Raw genomic sequence first — 26,146 nt, forward strand, 5'->3', positions numbered from 1 at the left:
ACATTAAACCTACAGCTATTTGATTTATAATGCCCGCTTTATTCAAAGGGGCATCAGGAAACAGCCTCTCCTCCTTACCCCTTGACTAAAAGTCTTGGTACAGCATACCTGCCAGGAGAGACAGGACTAATAAGACACTTTGTTGCATTTATTTATTTATTTTGGTCACTCCAAAGTGTTTCTTGCCATTTCTTCATTTCTTCTAATTCAGCAAAGTTGTAAAGTATCATGTGGATCCGCTCACGAACTTCATGGACATTGTGGTCTTGGTCTAATACGCATTGGCGCCGGCCCTGGTGACATACCACTGTCTCATTGCTACAATGGAGTGGGAGTATGTAGATAAAGAGAGTGTGCTGTTGAACGGTTGACAGTGCTTTTGTTAGTAAACTCTTTCATTCACTGCCGTAGTACGGGGCTAAATCCCCCAACTGCATTTTAATTCACAAGTTACTTTGTTAGTTACTGTGGGCTGTTTTTGTTGGATTATGCTTCTTGCAGTGGTTATTCTTTGCCCCTGCCAGCATTGGTATAACGTCAGTACAGCATTGATAGCCCTTACATATTAATGTAATTGTATATAAATAATCTGGTACTAAAACCACAGCTGGAGAGCCTTTTCGTCATTGGCATCTAAACAAAAAGATGATGTAGCCTCCCTAATACATTAAATATAGTTCTGCTGTAGAAGACATGTAGGAATGTCTGTACTGAACACAAGATGTTCTGTTTTGTAAACTTAATAGCTGTTACTATGGAAATATTGTAGGATCCGCATCATTGTATGGTCTGCAAATCTTCTGCCGTTCCACTATAGGAACTGCCTATGTGAAAAAAGATACTTTGTAACATTTTATCTTCTCATTTTCTGAAATAGAACATACGCTTACATGAAATATAATCTTATCATTGCAAAACCAAAAAAAAATTGTTTGCATTGATTCATGCACTGCAGCACAGTTTTATTGCAAAAATATTGATGAGACCTATGTCACTGTTCCTGATCCTGCTGGTTCATGTACGGAGCTCATTTCAGAACTATACTATAGACTGACCCTAGGCAAGAGCAGAAGTAAAGACTAAGGGGGACATTTATGAAAGCTGGGCTCCTGGCATATGCCAGGGAGAAGGCGCAGATTTGCCCCCTCTTCCTGGTGTACGCCAGCTGTATTCCCAACTTGCCAGATGAGTGCTCAGGAGCAGAAGTAGATTTGTGCACCCGCTATACAGCAGATGCAGGTCAGGCCAGATTCGCTAAGAGGTGTGCATGTGCAATCGGGGGTGGGGCCTTATAGAGTCGGCCATAGACTGCAGATATGGTAATAATTCTACCTAACAATGTGCAGTCTAGGAGTCTCGGAAAGCATAGGGACAATGTCTAAGGACAATATAATGGTGACATTAAAGGGACCTGATAGCTGTTTCATGCTGCCTGAACCATGGTCAGCCTAAAATAGAGTCAATGTTTAGTACTTCAGGAAGCAATGACTCTAAAAAGCTTTTCAGAGAAATCATAAAAGCTGCCGGGAAAAAGATCACTAGTCATCGGGCAGTTACCGATGCCCCCCCTCCCTCTTGCCTTGAATGATACATCTGTACGTAAAGATGGTTTTACACAGTACTTAGCATGTGTGTGCGTGACACAAAATCAGGAGTAGGCAGAAAACATAGTAAAGGTACATATCTTTCCATTACATATTTTCCACTTCTGATCTTGGCTTAAAAATACTGATACAAAATACTGAACCAAATACTGTTATACGAAACCAGCCTATGTGTGTGTATGTGTGGGTACACTCCTTTTCAAGAAGCCACACCCCTTTGTCAAAGGCTTTTTTTGTGTTAAATAAAACTACAATCCTGGTGCATATGCAATAGTAAATCTGCCCCAATTATTTTTTATTCCAGTTTTTTATATGCCACAGAAAAATGGATTTTCTGCTGTTGATGTTGGTGAAAGTGCATCATTTCGGCCCTGTGTGTCCTTAATCTTAGTGGGAAAGGGATGGTGTCCCCTAAAGGTATGCGGCTGGGTGCATATTTGTTTGCAGGGGGTCTGTATACTTCTGGTAGCAGCCCTGTTTGGAGTGACTTCAATGTCCATCTTGAAAAGACATCTGCTAGTCACAGTCACATTTATGAGTCTTCTGAGACTTCAGAGCTCAGTCCTCAAGTGTCAGATATATTTACTGATGAGTTGCCCACTCACCTCTATGACTGAAGAGTCGCCAGGGCGCTTGTGAGCTATGTACAAAGTATCTGTGACCAAGTCCTGTGTTACTGCTAATCTGAGCCTTAAAGGAAGGCGTCTGTGTCTGCAGGACTGCGGCCCTTTAAATCCCAGATCTCCATAATCTCTTTCTGTTATGGTAAATGACTATTTATGGAAATGGCTTCAAGTCCTTGATAGATGTTGGGGTGTTTTCTCAGACCCCTGATGAATGTTATTTATATCTGGCCTTTGTAGAGTGGGATTATCTACATTTCTGGTGAAGTTACTTGCAGAAAACTCTCCAGTTTATCTGGGATGAGGAGGACATGATACATCTGTCAGCACTGGGAGCGGAGTCTGCTAAGTGCAAACTGACTGCCCCTATAAACAGTTCCTCTCGCTAGACAAATGGGAGATACACATAAGTTCACATAATATTACGCTGGAAGGTACGCAGATATATTTTCTAAATTCACATTAAAAATGCAGTGTTAGGCTATGTTCACACAACATTTATTTTCGTAAAATCACGCCCGTTGTATAACGGCCGTGATTATTACAAGAATATAGGTTGCATTGCTGTTTATGGGATCCCGGCCGGAGTGTATACACATAGTATACGCTCCGGCCGGGATCCCTAGCGGCGCTGCAAACAACTGACATGTCAGTTTTCTGCAGATGCTATTCAGTGAATATTGGCCGTAGAAAACCATGTCAGTGCACACTGTGGAGCGAGCAGCTGCGGCCGCTTGCTCCATAGTGTGCTGTAGAGAGTTCTGATGCGGGTGCGCACGGATGCGCCCGCATTGGAACCCTGCGACCGAAAAGATCATCTGGCCAGTACTGCAGTACTAGCCGGGATGATCTTTTCAGAGACTGGCCGTTATGTGACCCGTCTGGGTCACGGAACGGCCGGTCTATTACGTTGCGTGAACATGGCCTAAGGCTGGGTTTACACACAGTATATTTAAGTCAGTATTTGGTCAGTATTTTGCAACCTCAACCAGGAGTGGATTAAAAACACAGAAAGGCTCTATTCACACAATGGTGAAATTGAGTGGATGGCCGCCATATAACAGTAAATAACTGCCATTATTTCAATACAACATCCATTGTTTTAAAATAACAGCAAATATTTGCCATGAAATAGCGGCCAGCCACTCAATTTCAACATTATGTTGGTTGCAATATGAGGACCACAATACTGACTGAAATATACTGCGTCTGAACCCAGCCTTACACTGTGCCCTATATAAAGACATTTAGCCACATTAAATGTTAGATACTTGTATAGGCAGAAGAACTCTTGGGGAGTTGAAAGTTTGCAGTCATACTGCACCCTTTAGCTCGAGGGTCATAGGGTGTATGAAAAAATATATAATAATATCTAATAGTATCCAGAGTCCACCTAGTTCCATATATAGGATTTATGTGCATTAGGCCACTACAATCCCCTCTCCAAGCAGTTCTACTAAGCTAAACTATCAGGGCTGTAATTACAACTTACTTCTTGCTACCCTTAGGGCCCTATTACACCAACAAATTATCTGACAGATTTTTTTTTTTTTTAAGCAAAAGCCAGTAATGGATTTGAAAAGAGGAGGAATCTCAGTCTTTCCTTTATTACATGTTCTCTGTTTATAGTCCATTCCTGGCTTTGGCTTACAAAAATCTGTCAGATAATCTGTTGGTGTAATAGGGTCTTAGCACATGGACTGAATACATCCCATTAGGGTTATTCTACATGCGCTGATATTTTTTTTCATACAGATTTTCCCAAATACACAGAAAAAGACACACAAGCTACTTGCATGTTTTCTCGCATATTCACCAGGTATCTTATGATTTTTTGTACACTCTACACTCCTCATCCCAGCGAACGAACAATGTATTCATACACCAGACTATGATTAACAATAATTTTATGGTCAGCTCAAAAAATGCGTTCAACGACATGCACGCGACTTCTCGCTAGTCATTTGATTGTTGCCTGCATACACACAAGATTGTCTCTTGAATTCAAATGTTAAAGTTTTGCTCTGCTCAACACTGTTGCCATATAGGGGTTAACCAGCGAAATCTTTTTCTTTCAAATCAACCAGTGTTTCAGAAAGTTATATAGATTTGTAATTGGCTTCTATTTAAAAAGTCTTCCCAATACTTCCATAGAAAACCTTTCCTGCTCTGGACAATTTCTGTCTCAGCCAGAGGTGGCAGCAGAGAGTATGTGTGAGACTGAAAAGAAAACAACATTTCCTGCAGGACATATAGCAGCTGATAAGTATAGGAAGACTTAATATTTTAAATAGAAGTAATTTACAAATCTATATAACTTTCTGAAACCAGTTAATTTGAAAGAAAAATCTTTGCAGTATAACCCCTTAAAGCACAGGCCCTGCGGTGCCTAGCAATAAATTTGGCCCTTATCTCCATAGGTCCCTTCTGGTTCCATAGAACACCAGGCAGTCTAGCTCATGCAATACACATGAAAAAATGAAAAAGTTTACATCTACCGCCACATACACTAAACACAACCCCTATAAGAAATGTCCATCTTTGGTAGTCGTTATATGTATAATTGTAGGGACCACACCTCCAAACCTGTCCCCCGCCATCTTTCCTCTTGTGTCTATACCATATTAGGCCTATATACATATTGACTATACATTATCCTTTCCTCCAAAAGCAAGATACACACTAATAAAACACCCTATTTGAGAATAGGTTCCCCAAAAAAGATAGGGGCATACAATGCAGCACTCAGCATTAAAGAGCTATGGTATGCTATTATCTTTTGTTACGCCTACAGCGCTGTATACCAAGACAAAAAAAGTGTGAGTGCCCAGCCAAAAATAACTCAGCGGGTGCTCCAAGCTTTTGGGAAGAGGATCAGTAATATGATATGGGCTTGTTAAAGTATACAATCCCTTTAATTTACAGTCTGATGAAATGTACTGGGACTTATATAGTTGTAACTCCTTTAAAAAACTCCACATGGTCTTTGCATTTGCCCTTTGAACTTGCCCTACAATCACCCTTAGAGCTTAAATATGTCAGGATCTTTCTTGTTATGTGATGCCGCTGACACAGTTAATAGGTCAGTGTATTCCAATTGGAGCTGTCATCATGAATCAAGCTTTACATCAAAATCTGTATTATATATATATATTTATATATATATATATATATATATATCACACACCATGTGTGAGCATGTCTGTAGTTTTTCAGATAAATGGGTGGAAACACATCATTTAACCTCTGTGAGGGCATTGTGATAGAGGTGGGATACAAATCAGGAGACACTGACAAGAACTTGTGCGTTCTGTTCTATGCAGGACATTTGTATGTCCATACATACCCAATTTTCTATTCAGATTGCAAAACAGGATGGAGAACTTGAAGTGAGGCTGCAGGATGGCCTCAATGGACTCCAAATCTAATAATAATAATGAATATTATATGAGTATTTTCCTAGAATACTGGACTATGTTTATAATGAAAGCCGTGATGCAGTGACAGATCAGCAGCATGACTAACACCACCAGAGCTCATCAGAACCCATTGACATGTAATGGGTTTCGTTGGGTTGTGTCAGGGTTTTTGACATTTTGACAGGAAAAATAGCATTATATACTGTACAGTGCAATTCTTTTTACTAATTCTGACTGTATTTGTTATTGAGTCTCTAACAGTGTAAAAGCCTTATACAGTACATGTAAGAGTTCCCATAAGCAATGTTGAGTTTCCCCAATTCCAAAGATTTATGGTAAGCTATATATGTGCCAAGTTTATATCTGTTATTTATCTGTACATTGTGACTTGTATATGTACTCTATTACACCTGTGTGTTATGTGAAGCTGTTCTAAGGCCATTATACTCTGTTTGTTTGTCATATTGGTGTCACAGTAAAGGGGTTCAAGGCTGGGTTCTGAGCCATGGGTTGCTAACATGTCTGGGTGCACTGGTTTTCAAGCCTTTTCCAGATGATAAGTTTGATCAAAGGTAAAACAAGTGAGTGTTCGTGTGATAGAAACTACTGCAGCTGGTGTGTAACAGGCAGGGTTGTGAGATAGTAAAGTCTGCTCAGGCAAATGGAAACCCACCAGACCAAGAGAGACCTATTGGTAAGGAAGACTTTGGGAGATACTCCATTTCTTCCACTAATGTTTTTGCTTCCCAACTGTGAAGGCTTGCTGTTTTCTTTGCTGTTTTCTTGTTGCTATAGTAAAGACAGAATAAAATCGTATTGTGTGTCTGTCTTTTATAACAGCGACTCCTGAAACTGGACAAAGATCTGGTGATCCTGAAATCCCTCAAGGTAACTGGTGGTACCCTTAAAATAACTGGTGGTGTTGAGCCACATTAGCTGTAGTCCTGATATGAAAAGCAGAGCCTACAGTACTATTCAGCTATAGGCCCCAAATTAGAATATATAACACACCCTTAGAAAATAAAACTGGATAAAATATGGAACCATCATGTTTCTTGTGTTCCATTTAGTCAGTCGGTGCTTTTTACAATGCCCAAATATTGGGGATAAGTGGCTGCAGGTATGACCACTGGATCATGTGACTGTTTATTTACAAATTATTTTAAAGGGAATTTACATGGGCCTAACTTTCTTCCTAATGATTTTTAGTCGTAATGGTTGTTCTTGAACATTGACCAATGTAAGGATCTGTTCACACAATGTTGAAATTGAGTGGATGGCGGCCATATAACGGTAAATAACTGCCATTATTTCAATATAACAGCCGTTGTTTTAAAATAACAGCAAATATATGCCATTAAATGGTGGCCATCCATTCAATTTCAACATTGTGTGAACAGATCCTTTCTGTGTTTTTAATCCACTCCTGGTTTTGGTTGCAATATGAGGACCACAATACTGACTGAAATATACTTAGTGTGAACCCAGCCCAAAAGTGTAAAAGGGGTGTGGATTAACTGCTGTTTATCAGATGATTGTATCATTTATGCAGGCCAAAAATCATAGAGATTAGTGATGAGCGAATAGTGAAATATTTGTATATTCGATATTCGTACGAATATCTCCCGAATATTAGAATATTCGATCGAATATTCGATCCCATTAAAGTCAATGGGAACAAGTATTCGATTATTGAAAAACATCTATTCGACCACTTGGAGGTAAAAACCGGAAGCTGGGGGATTTGAACGCTTATCGAATATTTATCGAATATTCGGCGAACTATTTGATAATATTTAACAGATCGAATACTTTCTATTCGATCGAACAGTATTCGCTCATCACTAATAGAGATGCTTGAGTTCAATCGTTTGGCATATGATTACTGGTGGCTGAATAAGTTGGATGCAGCCCTATTGAGTCCTGGAAAACATAGATACAGCTCAGTTATCCCTAGGGCTGCATCAAACTTATTCAGCCACTGGTAACCAAATGTCGAAAAAGGCCACAAGCACAATCCAGTAATGGTTGGAACTACCTTACCCACACAACAGTTGAGTCAAGAAAAGGTTGCTTAGAGGGGTTATCTGGTTACTCAAACACTTTATATACTGCTGGGAAAAAGCATACCCACCTACCTCAATCTTCCAGGGCTCCTGCTGTGACATAGTATAGTTTCCGGCAACTTTGTCTACTTCCTTTTTCTCAGATAAGCTTAGCCTATCACTGACTGCAGCAACATCCCACCTCATTCAGTGATTGGATGAGCCTTACTGCAGTGAAGAGGTTATCTGGGAAGTAGGGAGTAGACATAGCTGCAAGGGACTATATGACGTTACAGCAGGAGGCCTGGAAGATTGAGGTAGGTGAGTATGCTTTTTTTTCATGATGCTCCCAGGAGAATGTGAGTATATGTTCCAATATTCACCCCATATAAAAGGGCCTTTACATTTATTCAATGGAAAAAAACATTGCATGCCTCTGTATGTAGGACACCATAGATTTACAGATAAACTGTTTGTTATTCACCCAAAGTGACAGAAAAGCAACGTTTCTATTTTTTATTAGAAACATATGCGCACAGTATATGCAAAGTCAGCCATCTGCAACACAGATACCTGGATAAACCAAATAATCTAGAGTGGTATTCCAAATAACAGATGCTAAAAACACACCAATAGTGCCCCCCCCCCCCCCCATATCAATGGCATAGACACCAAAATAGACTTCAAAACAAAATTATTTATATGGCCTTTAACAGTGCTTTTCTCATTTTAATTGTGGATAGACTTACAGTAATGTGCATGAGCCCTTAGAGGGTTACCCAGAGGTAGAAAAACACAGCTGTTTTCCTCCTAAAACAACGCCTGTTCTGGTAGCGTGAATGGAACGAGTTGTAATACCACACACAACCTGCAAACAAGTGCGGCACTGTTTTTGGAAGAAAACAACTATGTTTTTCTAATCCAGGATAATGCCCGGGAGTAGACCTGCGCCGTGTAGGGGACCTGGGCCGCGTTTAAAAAAAAGGGCTGCGGTACCAATATCCCCGCACCAGCGCCAGTCTATTGATGTAAAAATCTTAAAGTGATGTACCTGAGACTCAAGAGCTGAGATATAGTTCCAAGCTAAGTAATTATAATGAAGTTATAATAACCCTAGTCTTATTGGGGCACAATAGTATTTGCATAGTATTTAACAGTACCCAATGAAGATACTCTAAAGAGTATGATTTTGCCCTCCATTTTGTAGTATACATTGGACTTGCCTTTTTTTTTTTTTTTGCTGCTGCTGCTGCTGCTGCTGCTTGGAATAGTGCTGTAGACTGTGCTATTCCACACAGAAGCTCACAATAAAAAAAAAAAAAAACATACAATATATACTTTAGTATTTCTAAACATTGGAGCCTATATATGACAGCTGTCTTTCAGTGGCGCTTGTCAGGTATAGCCATTAATCTATTTGTTGGGAAAATACCCAACACATAAATCAAGTGGCCACTGGAATACGCAATGTGAAAAGGGCATAGCATTTTCAGAATGATTTTTTTTTCCAAACTGTTTGCGGTTCAATGCATTACATAAAATAGTTTTCACAATGTGTACTATGTTTACACAGAATTGACACTTTCTTTTGGTAAGCCTATAAAAAAATCTATTTTACTACAACAAAACCTAAGTTACCCAACAGCGTAAGGCCGGGTTCACACTACGTAAGACATTGGCTGTTCTGTGACCTGGCCGTGTCACAGAACCTCATTTCTTCAGATCTGGAATGTGGGCACGTTCCGGTGTGCCTGCATTTCAAATCACCATAGCCGACAGTGTAAAGTGCTGTGCCCGCATCCCAATTACCAATAGCACATAATGGAAAGTGCGTCCGGAGCAGCACTATACATTGTGTGAACTGTCATGGTTGTGTTGCCACTATTCAATGAATAGCGGCCGCACAAAACTGACATGTCAGTCTTTGCTGCGGCTGCTTGGAATCCTGGCCAGAGTGTATACTATGTGTATACACTCCGGCTGGGATCCCTTTGACTTCAGTGCAATGTAAATTTTCAATTAATTACGGCTGGTGTTGCAATTCACAACAACAGGCAAGATTAATTTAAGAAATTACATTGTGTAAACATAGCCTAATATAGTAAATACATGTATTCAGGTATGTTCACAGGTAGCAGATATGTTGCAGATTTTCTATGCAGAACAACAGCAGCGTTTATAGCGTTAACAGCAAAGTGACGGAGGTTTTGAAAATAATATCTGTGCACTATAAGGCTATGTTCACACTACATAAGAGACCGGCCGTTCCGTGATCCACCCGGGTCACGGAACGGTTGGTCTCTGCCCGGATCATCCCGGTCGGTACTTAAGTACCAGCAGGATGTTTTGGCCGCAGGGTTCTAATGGGGCGCATCAGCACGTGCCCGCATCAGAACCTCCCATAGCACACTTCACTGTGTGAACTGACAGGGTTTCCTACGCCGCAATTCATTAAATTTTGGCCGCAGAAAACTGACATGTCAGTTCTTTGCGGCCCCCTGCAGGATCCCGGCCGGAGCATATATGATGTGTAAACGCCTAGGCCTGGATCCCATAGTAGCAGAGGCAATGTGCATAGACGTGTAAATTATGGCCGTTGTTGCCGATGGCAACAACGTCCGTACTTTTATGTAGTGTGAACATAGCCTATGAATGATAAATAAATAAGCTCGGATATTCTGCTGATGATATCTGCAGGAAATCAGCGCAGAAAATCTGCAGCTTATCTATTACATGAACATGTTAATTTCTAAACCTGTAAAACACTATGGGGGAGATTTATCAAAGGGTGTAAAATTTAGACTGGTGCAAACTGCCCACAGCAACCAATCACAGCTCAGCTTTCCTTTCAGCACTGCCTTAAGCTAAGCTGTGATTGGTTGCTGTGGGTAGTTTGCACCAGTCTAAATTTTACACCCTTTGATAAATCTCACCCTATGTATGAAAGACAATCTAGACCTGCCTTAGACTGTGCCATATTTATTTAGCACATAAAGATTAATAGAATTCTCTAATGCTAAGTTTACACAAGGCGATTATTGGCCCGATCGTACGATTAACGTTTTCGAAGTAACAATTTTTTTTATAACGATCAGCGTTTAGATGGTACGATATATCGTACGGAAAAATCGCTTTGCGCCCGCAGCCCGGCCCGCCCGCAGCCCGCCCCCGCTCAACCGCAGCCCCCTGCGCTGCCTCGATCGCCACCCCCGCCGCTCCCATGCCCCCCCCCCCCCCCCCGCTGTCGCTCCGATCGCCACCCCTGCCGCCGCCGCTCCGATCGCCGCTCCAATTGCCACCCCCACCGCTCCGATCGCCACCCCCGCTGCAGCTCCGATCGCCGCCGCCGCTCCGATCGCCACCACCACCACTCCGATCCCCCCCCCGCCGCCGCTCCGATCGCCCCCCGCTCCGATCGCCCCCGCCGCCCCGGCCACGAGCATACGTTACCTGCTCTGCGTAGCAGGTATTCAAATTTCAAACGGCTACTCTTCAGCCAATCAGTGCTCCTCTTCAGCACTGTTTGGCTGAAGGGGAGCCGTTTGAAATTCCCGACTCCCCTCTTCAGCCAATCAATGCAAGGCAGCACTGATTGGCTGAAGGGGAGCCGTTTGAAATTCCTAGCTCATCTGTTCAGCCAATCAATGAGCTGAAGAGGGGGGGATCTCGAAGACCTGCTACGCGGAGCAGGTAACGTTTGCTCTTGGCTGCCGCGGCGGGGGCGATCAGAGCGACGGTGGCGGCGGGTGGGGGCAATCGGAGCGGCGGCGGGGCAATCGGAGCGGCGGCGGGGGTGGCGATCGGGGCGGTGGGGGTGGCGAACGGGGCGGCGGGGGTAGCGATCAGAGTGGCGGCGGCGGGGGTGGTGATCGAGCCGGCTCAGGGGGCTGCGGAAAAGCGGGGGGGCGGGCGGGGCTGCGGGCGGCGGGCGACAGGACTATCGCGCGACGACAGTTTACACGGAGCGATCAGCGAATTTTTTGCGAATGACGAACGACGATTTATGAACATGTTAAAAGATTAAAATGAACGATTTTTCGATCGTTCGCCGCGTTTACACGTACGATTATCGGTCGAATTTGATTGTTATCGCGAAAATTCGCCTGATAATCGCTCCGTCTAAACTTAAGCATAAGTTTGTAAGTGACTGTGCTGACACAGCCCAGATGTGTTGGGAGAAGTAGTCTATGGTGCGTTTACACAGGCAGATTTATCTGACAGATTTTGGAAGCCAAAGCCAGGAATGGATTTGAAAAGTGAAGAAATCTCAGGCTTTCCTTTATGACCAGTTCCCTGTTTATGGTCTGTTCCTGGCTTTGGCTTCCAAAATCTGTCGGATAAATCTCTCTGTTTAAACGCACCATAAGATAGAAAGATCTGGTTAAGTAACCTGGTAAACCTGGTTAGATTGCATATTGTTATGGTGCGTTTACACAGACAGATTTATCTGACAGATCTTTGAAGCCAAAACCAGGAACAGACTATAAACAGGGATCAGGTCATAAAGGAAAGACTGGGATCTATCCTCTTTTCAAATACATTCCTGGCTTTGGCTTCCAAAATCTGTCAGATAAATCTGTCTGTGTAAACGCACCATTACATCTTGATATAACTGATCGATACAATTATACTTTTATATTGTGACAATGTAAGTGTGAGCTGGTTCCCATTTTTCAGCCTGTGCAGGAAAAGTTGCAGCAGTAGTGTGAGTACAGAACACACAGGCTGCTGCAGCACAGGACACCTTTTCGCTCCCCCTTGAAATTTCCAGTTTATCCTAAGTCCACAAAAGTGAGGGGGAGGAGAAGGATGTGATGTCAGCAGCAGCAGCTCTCCTGTGAGCCTTGTCCCAGCAAGGAGAGGCAGGCACAGGGAGCACCGCACTCTCTCTAACAACTTCAATCACTTGTGCTTTGCTGGGACATGTCCTAAATCTCTGGAAGTTACCCTTCCCCACCATTCTTGTTAGAGAGGAGTCTCCCCCCAGTATACAGGATCTGGAGGGGCCATGATCCAGGGCTGTGGATTGTTGTAGGACTTGTTGCTTCATTGCACTGTGGATATGTTGAGAAAGAAAAGGAAGAGGTGAGAGTCCTCATGGAGTTCTGTATTCTGGCTGGATGTAAAGGAGATAGAACCTAACCAGTAGTGAGGTGAGTGCAGAACTAGGATATCTCTCTGTCTGTGTACTGTGCTTTGTGTTGTTTGCAGCATTTTGGCGTTAATGATCCGTTTTTAGAGCAGAGGTTGCACTGTATCTTTCTTTATGCATATACAATATGCTGGGTATTGTTCCCACAAGGCTGGAGGCAGCGGCGCAGAGACTGACGGTTAATAATTAAGATATAGACCCCCTTCTCCCGCAGTCAAGAATTCAGCACTGTTAGCGATCATTCATAATGTGCCAGTTCACTGCACCATATAAGGGACTAGAGGCCTGTCTTTGTCTTAGCGTCCCCTGGATATCAAGCACTGTAACTAGAGGGAACTTTGTATCCACCATGGATAGAAGGACTTTTAGCCTTATCTTACTATGACGGAGGAGACGTAATTTATATTCAATTCAAAAGCGACTGAATACAATAAATGACACTTCTTTTCATCATTAGTAGAATTTATTACAACTTTTAAAACATTGATGGATTGTTAGCTGGAAGGAAGACATGCGTCCAATAATCCGATGAATCATTAATAGCGACTGGTGATATTTAGTAGATGAGCGATATCTGATTGTTTATCATTAATGACATTTGTCACAATTATAGCCGTCGGGAGCAATGATGCGAAGTGTGAACGATCGCTAAGCTGACTTCTCTATTGTTTCACTATGTTTTTGTGTGTGCAAGGGAAAACCTTTGTATCTTATTCCCAGCGATGGATTATCAGTATAAAATTATAAGTAGTTCTATATATCGCCAACATATTCAATGTGCAGAACTAAGTTCCAAATGAACCTACTAGTATGGGCTAGGTAGGGGAAGGTCCCTTCTTTCGAGCAGCTACAGATGTAACCAGCCCAGCATGGTCATCTTAAATAAACAAGACAATAGATTGTGACTTCTTGCACTCTGGATCAATATTTAACAAGCAGTATAGTCAATGCGTCTAGCAGCGATCAGACTGCTGCCCCTACTGGAATTAACAATCAATGAGAATCTGAAATCCTGTCAGCCAAACACATCCGATCATCGAGGTACCATAGACGCAGTCATTATTTGTAGCAATGCCCTCAAACTAGTTATGTCCTGTCGTTCTTTGGATATCACACATGACCATTAAGAGTGTGGCAATAAAGCCCTAGACATGTTCTGTGCTGAACAGAAAACTTATTTTCTGTATGACTCTCTAGAGTGCACCCCTCATAGGAGCAATGATTCAGGCACATACATATATCCTCTATCACAATCTGCCAGATGCTCTCCAGGGAAGTTCCACCAAACTACCTTCATTCCCTGCAAAGTGGGGAGCTTTGATTCATTTGTTATTAGGCGTCGCTGGGCCATATGCAGTAGACAGGCAGGTGACATGGTGAAGGAATACCTCTGTCCGCAGTAATCCCAGCTGTGCACATCCTCTAGAACCGCTCCAATAAGTGACTGATACCTGACAGCCCATTTAGCTGCCCCGCGATTGCTTGCTGACCCCCCACATCTGTGACCTTGCTGGAAGGAATGTAACAGCAGCCTGACAAATACTGCAAAGTCTTAAACCTGTGTCTATGATGCAGAGAATTTGTCCTTCTCCCCCCTGATTTATGAGACAGTAATGTTGAGGTTAGTGTGTTTTTGCTGCAGGGTGCATGACAGTCTTATAGGCTACTGTCTGTGGATTGTCTTTTTTTACAGTCTGTCCCTCACCTGTGTCTGCTCCCGGAAACATTGGGGTCTTCCGTCAGTGAGTAATCTCTTATGAACAACAATCATTTCTTATCATATTTTGATGAACTTTTGGGTACAATGCTGCCTTTGTGTCGATGCATATAAAGCTTTTACCTGATACCCAAAGCGCAGCCTGGTTATACAAGAGTTAAAGCCAGGCAGATAGGTATTAAGTCTTTCTTTCTACATTACTGGGTGGAAGTAGCAAGTCCTGGCAGCGACTGTGATATAGGATTCTAGGCGTATGCTTTTGTATTCACAGAGGGCTGTAATCATCCAGCAGCCACATGGCTCCTGCAGCTTTTACACAGAGTGCACTTTAGTTTACTGTGCCAAGAAAAAATAGTTCCTAGCCTGGGCCTCAGCACATGGAGTGTGATGTGGCTGTCCATGAGTTATGGGGGAGGGGAGAGCAAAGAAAGAAGAAGAAGGATCCAAGACCACCATGCTGGACCTGCAGAACCCTCAAAGTTAGCCAGTGACCCCAGAATTGGTTGGCCTGTGTGCTGGCATGAAATGATTGACCACAGAATTAACACTTTATATGTGACAATGTGGAGGGAGTATATCCCAGACACAATAATGTGTCATTGTGTAGAGTGGGGGGGGGGAGAGGAAAGTTGGGATTATACATACATGCCTCCAGTGACATGAAAACTGATGCCCTGAGATAAGGCATGGTGGATGAGGGGTGTTTGCTGGGGTGCAGACAGATTTGTTGGTCAGAGCCGCAGGTCTGTGTGGTGGGGGTTGCTGCTGGCTCGGATCCCAGTGAATGGGGGCAGGGATGGGACTTCATGAGCTGGGAAAGAACAGGAGGCTCTCTTTAGGGTGGAGAGAAAGAAATGAAAACTTTTATTACCTCTGCATGGCTCTAACAATGCAGGACACAGTGTTACCCGATCTGCTTGCACTATATAGGGCACAATGGAAAGTCTAATTGCAACATTAACCTATTCATTGCTGGAGGGAATGCAAATGAGAAACAAAGGGGCAGTCTCAGCACCGTGCAAATGCATGTGCAACAGTTTGAACAGCAAAGATTATGGGGTGATGGACGCTGGAAGTTTTTTTTTTTTTTTATAGATCTGTCATGGAGCTTTACAGTGTTTTATTGTCCTGCATGCTGTGGCTTGCCAGCTGTTGTAGAACTAGAAGTCCTATAACCCTTTGTGTGTCCCCAGGCTATTTATCCCACATGTGCAGATCCCTCTTGGTTGCCTAAACCTATTGTCCAAATGTGATTATAAGCCGTGTGATTTTTTTTTTTGTTGAAATAATGAATTGTCCCATGAATTAGTTCCGGTAGCATTATTGTATAGACTTTGTGCTTCACGGTGAGATGATATTCACATAGCCACAGCCGTATACACGTCACAGTGACTTTATTACTATTAAAGAGCTATAAAATGTTTAAGGCCCTAGCCACACAGATTTTTTAGGGTACGTTACTTGTATACCATCAAAATGGTATTCTGACGTATACTGCGGCATACCTATTAACTTCCAATATAATCTGTCACATGGTTTCACATGGTGCATGTATGCACATTACCAGGTAGAGGTTAATAGCACATTCAGAGACGTACCTTTAGGGTGCCTTCGCACGTACCAGATCGCTGCTTATTTCTTGCCCAAAACTCGCATCAAATTCACATCAAAGTAGCTGTGTTTTTTTGTGGTGTTGAACTTGCCTGTGAAAATCATATGAAAATCAAAACTTTCATGTAAAAATCGCACCAAACACGCAGTGAGAATACACATACATTGGCTTGATAGCAATCAGTATCACTGTGCATTTATGTGCGAGAAACTCGCAGCGATAAATACACAGCGATACGGTACGTGTGAAGGCACCCTTAGCGTTGTGAACTGCTTTTGAACCAAGTTTTTTGTTATATGCAACCGAGGCTCAAGTACCCACAGGGCGGAGCTGATCACCTCAAGTGCCTACCTCCTTCTGCATTTTTTTGGAAAGTCTGTTGAAAAGGGGTCCATTTGCACATTTTATTATCCTCAAATTGTTTGGGACAGGAGCAGAATTGTGCACATGTAAAGGTGCTTTTAACTCCTTCTTGGTACTCCATCTTGGTCATTAGATTTAGTATTTGGGAGCAACTGACAAGTAGTATACTGTACATATTGAAAACAAACACAATGTGGTCACCTACGGTATATGTTGTATCACTTTTTTGTAGGTATCCTGACGTATGCCATAGACCTACACCAAACACATGGGGATGTAAGTCTGATAATATTTATCAGTGGCCTCATGCACCTGGGCGTATTAAGGCTCCAAACTACATGTTATAAAGAACCTACTGTTCCTTTGTTGTCGTCATTTTAAAAGACATCATAAAGTGCTCCATGCTGCATTATGGAGGTATTCTCTCCTAGAATAATGCAGCACTGTACAGAGCACCATGCAGCTGCACAGATGGCTACATAGCACAGAGCCTCAGGGCCTCTTTATGCCTCCATGCTGACTATATGAACACAGGTAGGAAAAAATACTAAGAGTGATTTACCAACACTGATGCGCCATACAAAGGATGCACCCGTCTGTCCTTCGCTCCCGCTTTGGAATTATCAATAGGGCACGTACGTTGTTGAGGACCTTGCCACGTCTTTACCATCACTTTTCTTGTTAGAAAAGTGTCAGACATTATTGATATGTGTTACACTTGGCGTGACTCTGAAGCCGCACCCACTTTTCCTCGTACATTTATTTGTGTCAGAAAAAGTGTTGCCATTTAGACTCAAATACATATTTGCAATATGATTTATGCAAGAAAAGAGAAGTAAATACATGAATAAATCTGCTGCATTATTCATTTTTCTCTTTAAGTTCTATTTTGCTCTTTCTGTCTTTTGATGTCTAGCTAATCAGCTTTGTACGAATGGCATTGTGATCCATTTTTCATATCGCACTCGACCAAACATGGGCCCACAGCCTCCTGTTTGAAAGCTCATGCTTCCTGTGTCGAATTGCATGGTTACTGTCAGTATTCAAAAAAATTGATACCGCACCCCAGGCTCTACAGTGTTGGGCGTATTGATCTGTTTATTACTAACACACAACTTTTTCCTCTCGGTGCTGTAGAAATAAGTTAGATGAGGAAAACAGACTCCAGGTGGGAGAGTTGAATTTATGGTTATAATATGTGATTATATCAGGAATACAAAAGGGAGTATACAGCAGCCCCTTGTTTCTAATAAATTGCTTAAAGTGAGATTTGACCAGTGTGTTTTCCAGAAAAACGGTTAACGTTGTCATAATGGAAACTTTAAAATGACAAAGTTGTGAGTATTGTATACATCAACTGAAACAGCAACAGTTCTGTCACATACACATACATTGTAAATGAGGGAGCATGTCATATTAGTGCAATGTTTTACTTTTCTCATTTCTCACTACTTTTTAAAGTGGCAGCAAAGTAGGGCCAGTTGGAAGGGGCCTGATCTCAACAAATTTACTATTACTCAAGACTTAAGAGAAGAAAACCCAAGATGCACCTCTTTGGTCATTACACAAAATGAAAAAAAAAAGAAAAAAAATAGAATTTTAGTACGATTCTAACACTACCCATGTAAAAAAAAAAACAAAAAAACAGCCATTTTTGAATGTAATTTTAACCCTCCTCAAAGCGATACTGTATCCACCAACCCACCCCCCAAACTGCTGGTACCATCCATTTGATAAGAATGAGTCCTTCATGGCCATGTCTTTTAAAATATGCCTGATGCTTTGGTTAGGGTAAAAAATTATTTTTAGTCTGCAGCAGCTGAGTCAATGTGGCATGCCCTAGAGTGTGCCCTACGCCTGCGATGCCTCTCCTTTCTTCCTCCCTGTCTTCCTCATCATTAGGGATGCCCCTGGCAGGATTTTTTCTTTCTCGCTAGCTTGTCTAAACAGTTCACATGTGCTGCTTCCTCTCTGCACTTCCGACCTCTTCACTTTCTCTGGTCGGCCCTAGTGTCACCATGTGAATAAGAAGGTGCCGTTTTTCCAGGAGTGCAATACAGTCTGTCATTCAGTAACTTCTAGTTACCACAGTTCCATTCTACTGTCTCCCTCCACTGACAAGTATACATAGTAGTCCCTCACACACCAGAGAGCTCACTATTATCTATGAAGATCACAAACATGTCGGGAAAACGTACATGCCTCTAGTCAGGCCTCTTTTTCAGAAAAAAACTGAGAACGTGAACAGTGTACATTATTAGTAAATGACATATTCCTGACATGCACCAAACTTTGCCACTCCAGAGGAAAAAAATGTGAAGATTGATTGATATATCACATAGCTGAGGCCAATTTTTACTTCACCTTTGACATTAAAGCAACACTTTTATGCACAACGCCCTTCCTCTCTGTATCATTTTAGTGAATTAAGATATAGATAATGATTAATAGTTTTAATTGCTAAAATAATACTAATAGTGATAATAATATGGCTCCTATACATTTGATCACTGTTAATTCAGTCACACCAGTTTCTGCCCAGGTTTACATATAGGTTCTCATTCTAGAAATACAAAGCAAACACACAGTAGCAGCCTGGCAATTAGGGCAGATAAGGTATCAAAATGTTTTGTATATTGGGAGGAAACCTTACTGCCCACAGGAAATGGTTGGGAAACTCAAGGATATATCTTTAGGGTAAATTTACATGGTGCAGATTTGTTGGTCTGATCATTCTAAAATCAGCTTTAGAGAATTCCCATTGTAAAGACATGTAATCAGGAGTTACTATGCTCCTTCTGTTGGGGTGAGTAATGAATGTTGATAGTAAATGATTTGCCTGACTGTTAGTAAACCATTCCAACCAGTAGCTGATACTTGCTTCATGATGTGTATACAAATATTGTACATTTTCATTGAACCTTGTACTAACTGGATAGAAAATTGTTCTTTGTATGCCTAGTTTTTGCAATGATGCCCAACTGGTGGCCCAGTGGAAAAAAGTTACTCTTGTGCCAGATAAGCAGCCTCAAAGACGTCAATTAATATGGTACAGCTGCTTTACCCCGGACAGTGACCAGACAGGAGCGCCCTTGTACGCTGAGTCATAAAGAGCATCAAAGCTTCTCAGTTATGGTGACACTGTAATGTCTCTCCCATGTCTACAGTTGGGTTGTATCTATGTTTAGATTCCTATAAAACATCTTCTTTATCCCTGTGGTCTGTGTTGCTTCCATATGTCTTGTGTTTTTAGCTATAAAAAAGAGACAAATATGGTGCAAAAAAAGGCATCCATGTGTCCACCCTAAGGCTACGTTCACACGCTGTACAAACAACGGCCATTCCACCGCGAATGACGCTAACACTACCTTCAGCCAGAATGAATGATCATGATCATGAACGGCCGTTGTTTGCACAGTGTGTGCACACAGTAAAATAAAAGCTAAATATGGCCATAATTTTGAGTATATATAAAACAACTGCAGTTTTGGGGCTAAAACAGGTGGTAAATAATGAGCATGTTCCTTATTTGGATGATGGTTATAAATTATGACCATTATGGCCATGGTGTGTGCACTGCCGGCCAAATACCCATTGAATTCAGTAGAGGGCGTTGCTATATTGAAAATACTATATTAAAAATACGGCTGAATTTTTGCCTAAAAAATATAGCTGTCTTTGTCTTTCATATTACAGCTAGCTCTACAGTTAATACAGTTATAACATATATGAACATAGCCTAAGACTCACTCAAGACATCAGAGGCCCCCATGATATGTTGGATGACTGAATTACCTTCCAGTATACTACAAACCATGTATATTACTGCCTACTGTTTCTGAATTTCTATGAATATTTATGGCTTCAAGTATGAAATAAACAGACGTGTGGAAGAAGATGCAGGGATTGATCTATCTTTATTTGAGGAGTCTGATGACTTAGTTCCGCAAAGGAAAATCCTGGATTAAGTTTAGCACATTGTGCTTTGTATAGTGTTATTATATTCCTTCTGCCCGGGCAGTTGTATATTCTGTGCTATTAGAGATACTGTGAGGAATTGTCTTTTCACCTTTATTTTAGTGCAATATTTGTCTTCATTTGCTTTTTGGAAGTATTTTACTGGTTGTTTGCCAAACAGGGAATCTATTCAGAGGACACTTTGCTGTAGGCCAAAGCTTTTGTTGAAAGAGCACAAATCAATACACTTGTTCTTGAAAGGAAAAAGTGGAGCTTGAGTCCGGTTGTAGAAAACGCAATAGGAAATTATTAAAGGTTGTACAGGAAGCATAGGGTTGGTCTGTGTGTTTTACGCAAGTCTTGTCTACTGTATTGTTTACCTTCCTTTACATTTTCACCTTTCTACTCAGTTACAGAGAATCTCTTGCGTATTATAAAGGAGTAGGACTATAAATAATCAAATATTACACTAAGGAGACTGTCAGACAACTATATCTAGCTTTATATAGATAAACATATAGAGCAAAGAGACGGCAAACAAGTAAAGGAACAATGTTTGTGGAGTAAGTTAACACACAGCATTGGTGCCTTTAATGCTACAAACTATGTGTGGTGCATATATTTTTATATTTCACATAATTTAAATATGTAATAGTAAAAATACCAATTGTGTTGCTCAATATAAATAAGACAGGCCACATACATGTTTCAGCAAAGCCCGTCAGCTTCATGGGGATTGGCTGACTATCTTATGTACAGTATATTGGGGCTTCCAGACTCCCCAGTGGCAGATGTCTGGGGAGATAGTGGTCACGCAGGTGGATTTCACCTGCCCAATTCTTTTGTCCTTGGGGGATAAGCCACTGCCAGAAGAGTTTAGCAGCACCTTATTCCCTTTCTATTGTGAATTTATGCATGCTTTGCAGGGGGGGGGGGAAGATATGTGGTTGGATGATTGTTTGACAGCTGATATGTATGATGATTAACATGGGAACCCATCAGCTCTTGAGAATGGGGGTGTCAAGTTTATTGCTACTTCCTACACTTACTTGGATATGTCTACTAGTTCCATGGACTGTGAATAGAGTGGCAGTGTGTACATATGGCCAATGCTCCAATCTGAGTCTTAAAATGGCTTTGTCTACAGGGCATAATCTGTGCTCCATTCGGCAGTTATACTGTAGGGTATAGATATGCCCCCTTTCTGCCTTTTAAAGGGCCAGCACATACACTTAGATACTTCCCCAGATAGTCTTTACTAATTACCTGGTATATTAGGCAGCTTCACTAGTCACAGCCACTAATGGGCAAAAAAAGGTTTTCGCTTGCTAGTGTCCTGTGAAAGTGTTCATTTGTATGCTATTCCACTACTTCACCCTGGCCTGTTGACTGATCCCATTTCTGCCTGCTGTTCACTATCTTGTTATATAGTGTCTCATTTTGGCTTGTCCTTGACTTCTGAAACTGTATTGCCTACACTGCCAAGTTCCCTGTTAAATACAAATGTGTTCTTCAAGATCAGACTTAACCCTTTACCTGGACTCCCCTCTTCCACCTTCCTGACTCATCAATGTTTCCCACCAATGTATTTAGACCCACTATGCCACTTAGAGTGGGACCACTACTAGAGGATAGTGACCTGGTTGAAAGTTGAAATCCTTGTAGCATTGATAAAGGAGAGAAACCAGGGACCACCTGCGCCCTCAGTGGTGGCCAAGAGCCAAACCACTTACTTGGTCCAGTGGATCCTGACTTGCTGATCTTTACACAGTCATTAATGTATTTTAAGAGCAAGGTTTGTTTATTTCTTTATCACCTTACTATGTATGCTTTTATGCTGGTCATACATGTGTGCTTAGCTCAGCCTTTCAGGACAAACTAATAAGACATGTTGAGATCCTAAATCCCTGGCCATTATCTTATCTAATGGTATGTTTACACAGACAGATTATCTGACAGATTTTTGAAGCCAAAGCCAGGAATAGATTTTACAAGAGGAAAAATCTCAGTCTTTCCTATGACCTGTTTTATATTTATAGTCTGTTCCTGGCTTTGGCTTCAAAAATCAGTCAGATAATGTGTCTATGTTAACTAGGGCTTTAGAGTCAGAGTCAGAGCTAGTTTTGATTAACAATGATTCACAAGTGCAGGCGCTGAAAGAGATCTAATAATCTGGGCCTATCTCTCTAAACTAAATCACTATGGCTGACCCCTCTATATCACTATGGCTGACCCCCCCTCTATCACTATGGCTGACCCCCCTCTATCACATGGATCTGGAATTATTAGCAGTGTATCTTTGTGTTTGGTGAATATTAGTTAGAAACATAGAAGATTGTCAGCAGGAACAGACCACCTGCTCCATCTAGTCTAGTTGTGGGTAGTTTAGGACATGGAGGCTGGAGACTGGCTGCATCCACTGCACACACAGGAGAAAGGGTAGCTTCACACACACCATATCGCGGTGAATTTTCTGCTGAGGATAAGCAGCAAATACGCAGCAGATTTGATGTAAATAACTGAACACAGCATCAAATCTGCTGTGCATCGGTCGTGTGTGTTAGCACCCTTATATCTTTCCTTATTCACTCAGAAGTCGCCCCAGGATCATGTAAGACATTACAAAGTGCTGCTGAGCCAGTTGTACTTTACTTGAGTTTGAGAAATAACTCCCCCGGTGTCTGACTGGCCATTTATGAAGGAGCTGGAGTCGGAGTCAGTAGTCGGAGTCTGAGTTGGTCCCTGATAAAATTCAGGAGTCGGAGTAAGAGTCAGAACTGTGGCTTACTGACTCCACAGCCCTGGTGTAAACCAGAAGAGATTGTCAGAAGACTGCTATACACCTTAGATGTTTAGGCTGAAATTGATGGGTTCTGCCAGCTTTAGGCTGGGTTCACACTACGTATATTTCAGTCAGTATTGTGGTCCTCATATTGCAACCAAAACCAGGAGTGGATTAAAAACACAGAAAGGATCTGTTCACACAATGTTGAAATTGAGTGGATGGCCGTCATATAACAGTAAATAACTGCCATTATTTCAATATAACAGCCGTCTAAAATAACAGCAAATATTTGCCATTATATGGCGGCCATCCACTCAATTTCAACATTGTGTGAACAGATCCTTTCTGTGTTTTTAATCCACTCCTGGTTTTGGTTGCAATACTGACTGAAATATACATATACTGACTGAAATATACGTAGTGTGAACCCAGTCTTAATGTGTATGGTCAGCTTTAGCGGTCAGTATGGTTTAAAAGTTCCCTTTGCCCTTCTCTTCCAGATGTTTGTGTGTCACAGTGTAGTGATTTGTTCCTGTTGTGAGCACAGCACTGTGCAATGATGTGTAGAACATAGAGGAACAGCAACTCTCTCTAAACAATTTGATTAATGTAAGAAAATTCACAGCACTGGGACCAAGTTCATACACATACTGCAAATCCAGAGGTCTTGTGTCTCTTAGTATTGCATCTTACAAAGAGAAGCCTCAGCCTGAGAGTTCTCACGCACTTTCATCCCTGTATATTTCATGCACATATTGTTTTATTAAGCATGTTGCTTTCTTGGATTTACTTTTATCCTTGCAGGAGCTGTTCCTTTAATGTACCACTGTATATTGTATCATTATACTCACGGAGAGAGCATTCCTAGGAAGTGAGCACAAAAGATATATAAATGCAATATTTATTGAGATAGTATGAAATCTCCAGTAGTATCAAGTCATAAAAGAGCAGCAGGAAAGGATTTGACTTCACTGTAGTGAGCTATTGTTTATATGGACCTGTCATTGAGGAAACCACCGCTGTTGTATAATATATATGTATCAATCACTATGATTACTAAGGAATTGAATGACAGCTCAAAAACAACTTTACAGCCTTTACAGAAAAAGAATTACAGTATCTTTTAATAATAAGAGTTTAAACTATTTAGAAGTGGAAGAAATGTGTTGGTTATTGTAATATAGGATGACTATGTTTAAATGAATAGAAAAGCTAAGTGATATCCACTATATCAACTGCATCTCTAACAAAAGTTGGCACCTAAAGGCCGTATTACACTGCATGGTAATTCGGGGGAAGGGAGCGCCGACCTATCAGCTCAGCGCTCGCTTCCCCCTTATTCCCCGCTTACTGGCTGTAGTATTACATACTGGGGGAGGGGCTGCCTGGACGATCCTTAGATGATTCGGGGATCCAATGGAATTCAGCTGCGGTCTGCTGCCGTTCCTATTACACAGAAATCAGGATCTTTCAACATGTTCTTTTATATTAAACAATTATTGGCCTGAACGGCTAGTAACTGGCCAAGTACGACTGATAATAGTTTAGTATAATAGGGCCTTAACTTTCCTAAACACCTAAATGGAAAATCTACACTACAAGGAACATACAAATGTTGTTAGTTTTAGAGATGAGAGAATTGATAATACACAATTTGGATTTAGATCTTTCTTACACAAGAAATTTGGATTCGCTAGATTCATTTTAGATTAGTGTTGTCCTTGCTCGTGCACAATGAGCTTAGTGGCAATACTATATGCATCCTAAATTCCACTCTCAGCATTGCGGCGCAGCCATTCCTGGGTGAAGATAAGGCAGTAGAGGTGCTTTACCATATTCTCAGCAGAGTGACTGGTCTCTAGTTTGATGGTACTCTAGGAATTGGGATGTAGCTGTAGTTGATGCAAAGGTAGCTGTTGCACCTGGACCATAGTATAGGCAATATAATAAATGGATATGGTAGGTAGCAGGATGCCTGATCCAGATTTTGCATAAATTCTATTTGGCCACTGTATTTCCCTGAATAGATAGGTCTCATCATAAGGACTATATGTGTGTATTGGCCTTCCAACTCTGACCGACACCAGTTTTCAGGGAAGAGAGGGTTTGGGCATGTTGGGATAAAATTTCGAAATGATTATGCCCTGGAGGACCAGGCAGGTGGGTTTCAGTTGCCTGATCCTTATGTTCTTGGGGGGATGAAATTGCTCCTCTCCTCAGTTATTTAGAACAAATACTATCGTGGCCAAGACAAGCATGCATGTGTTTGGGGAGTAGGGGTGCAGAAGAGAAAGCTGTGGGTCGAACAGGAGATTGGATTTGGACATTGTTAGTGAGTTCATACCGAATTGTTTATCTTGTTTGACAACAATCTAAAGGACGGACTTATATAGGTTTCTTTTTATAGCAGGCCTTCTTATGAGTGTAACATTGACCTTTAGTTAAATAAAGAGGCAGAGTTCTCTCCTACCATCAGAAGAGAAAGTTTCATAGATTTTCTAATATTCCCCTGAGTGCTGGCAGAAAGTACAAAGCATACACTGGGAATCGGTCAATAAGCCGTTAACCATTGTTTAATGTGACAAGTAGGTAGCCTGATTTAAGACTACAATTGACACTAAAATTGGTAGGTGTATGTACATTGTGAATCATTTCCCCAGAGGTCCTATTCATTTTTTCCCCTCTCCTCTAAACAATTGCAGCATTTGTCTTGACAAGGCGCTCCGATTTATCCCCGTAGTAAAGTTTTACTAGCCTTTTTTCTATTCATTTTGTTCTCGTATACCACTTTGCATTCTCATTTAGACAGATGACATAAACATCTTAGGCGGAAAACTCCCCAACTGGCCTCACTGAAGACATGCAAAGA

General features: G+C 41.6%; 1 protein-coding gene across 3 annotated transcripts in view; it reads left to right on the forward strand.

Moving 5' to 3' along the window:
• Window positions 1-26,146, forward strand: part of FAT1 (FAT atypical cadherin 1) — a 198,390-nt gene that overhangs the window by 20,405 nt on the left and 151,839 nt on the right. For 2 of the 3 annotated variants that reach the window (XM_069977703.1, XM_069977705.1), the window contains exon 1: window positions 12,549-12,844. The exons of the other annotated variant lie outside the window; for it this stretch is intronic. The gene's annotated coding sequence lies outside the window, so the exon portion shown is untranslated. Of the gene's footprint in view, window positions 1-12,548; window positions 12,845-26,146 lie in introns of those variants that run through there. 3 annotated transcript variants of the gene reach the window in all.

This window comes from Dendropsophus ebraccatus, chromosome 7 (genome assembly GCF_027789765.1).
Source record: "Dendropsophus ebraccatus isolate aDenEbr1 chromosome 7, aDenEbr1.pat, whole genome shotgun sequence".
Classification (NCBI taxonomy): domain Eukaryota; kingdom Metazoa; phylum Chordata; class Amphibia; order Anura; family Hylidae; genus Dendropsophus; species Dendropsophus ebraccatus.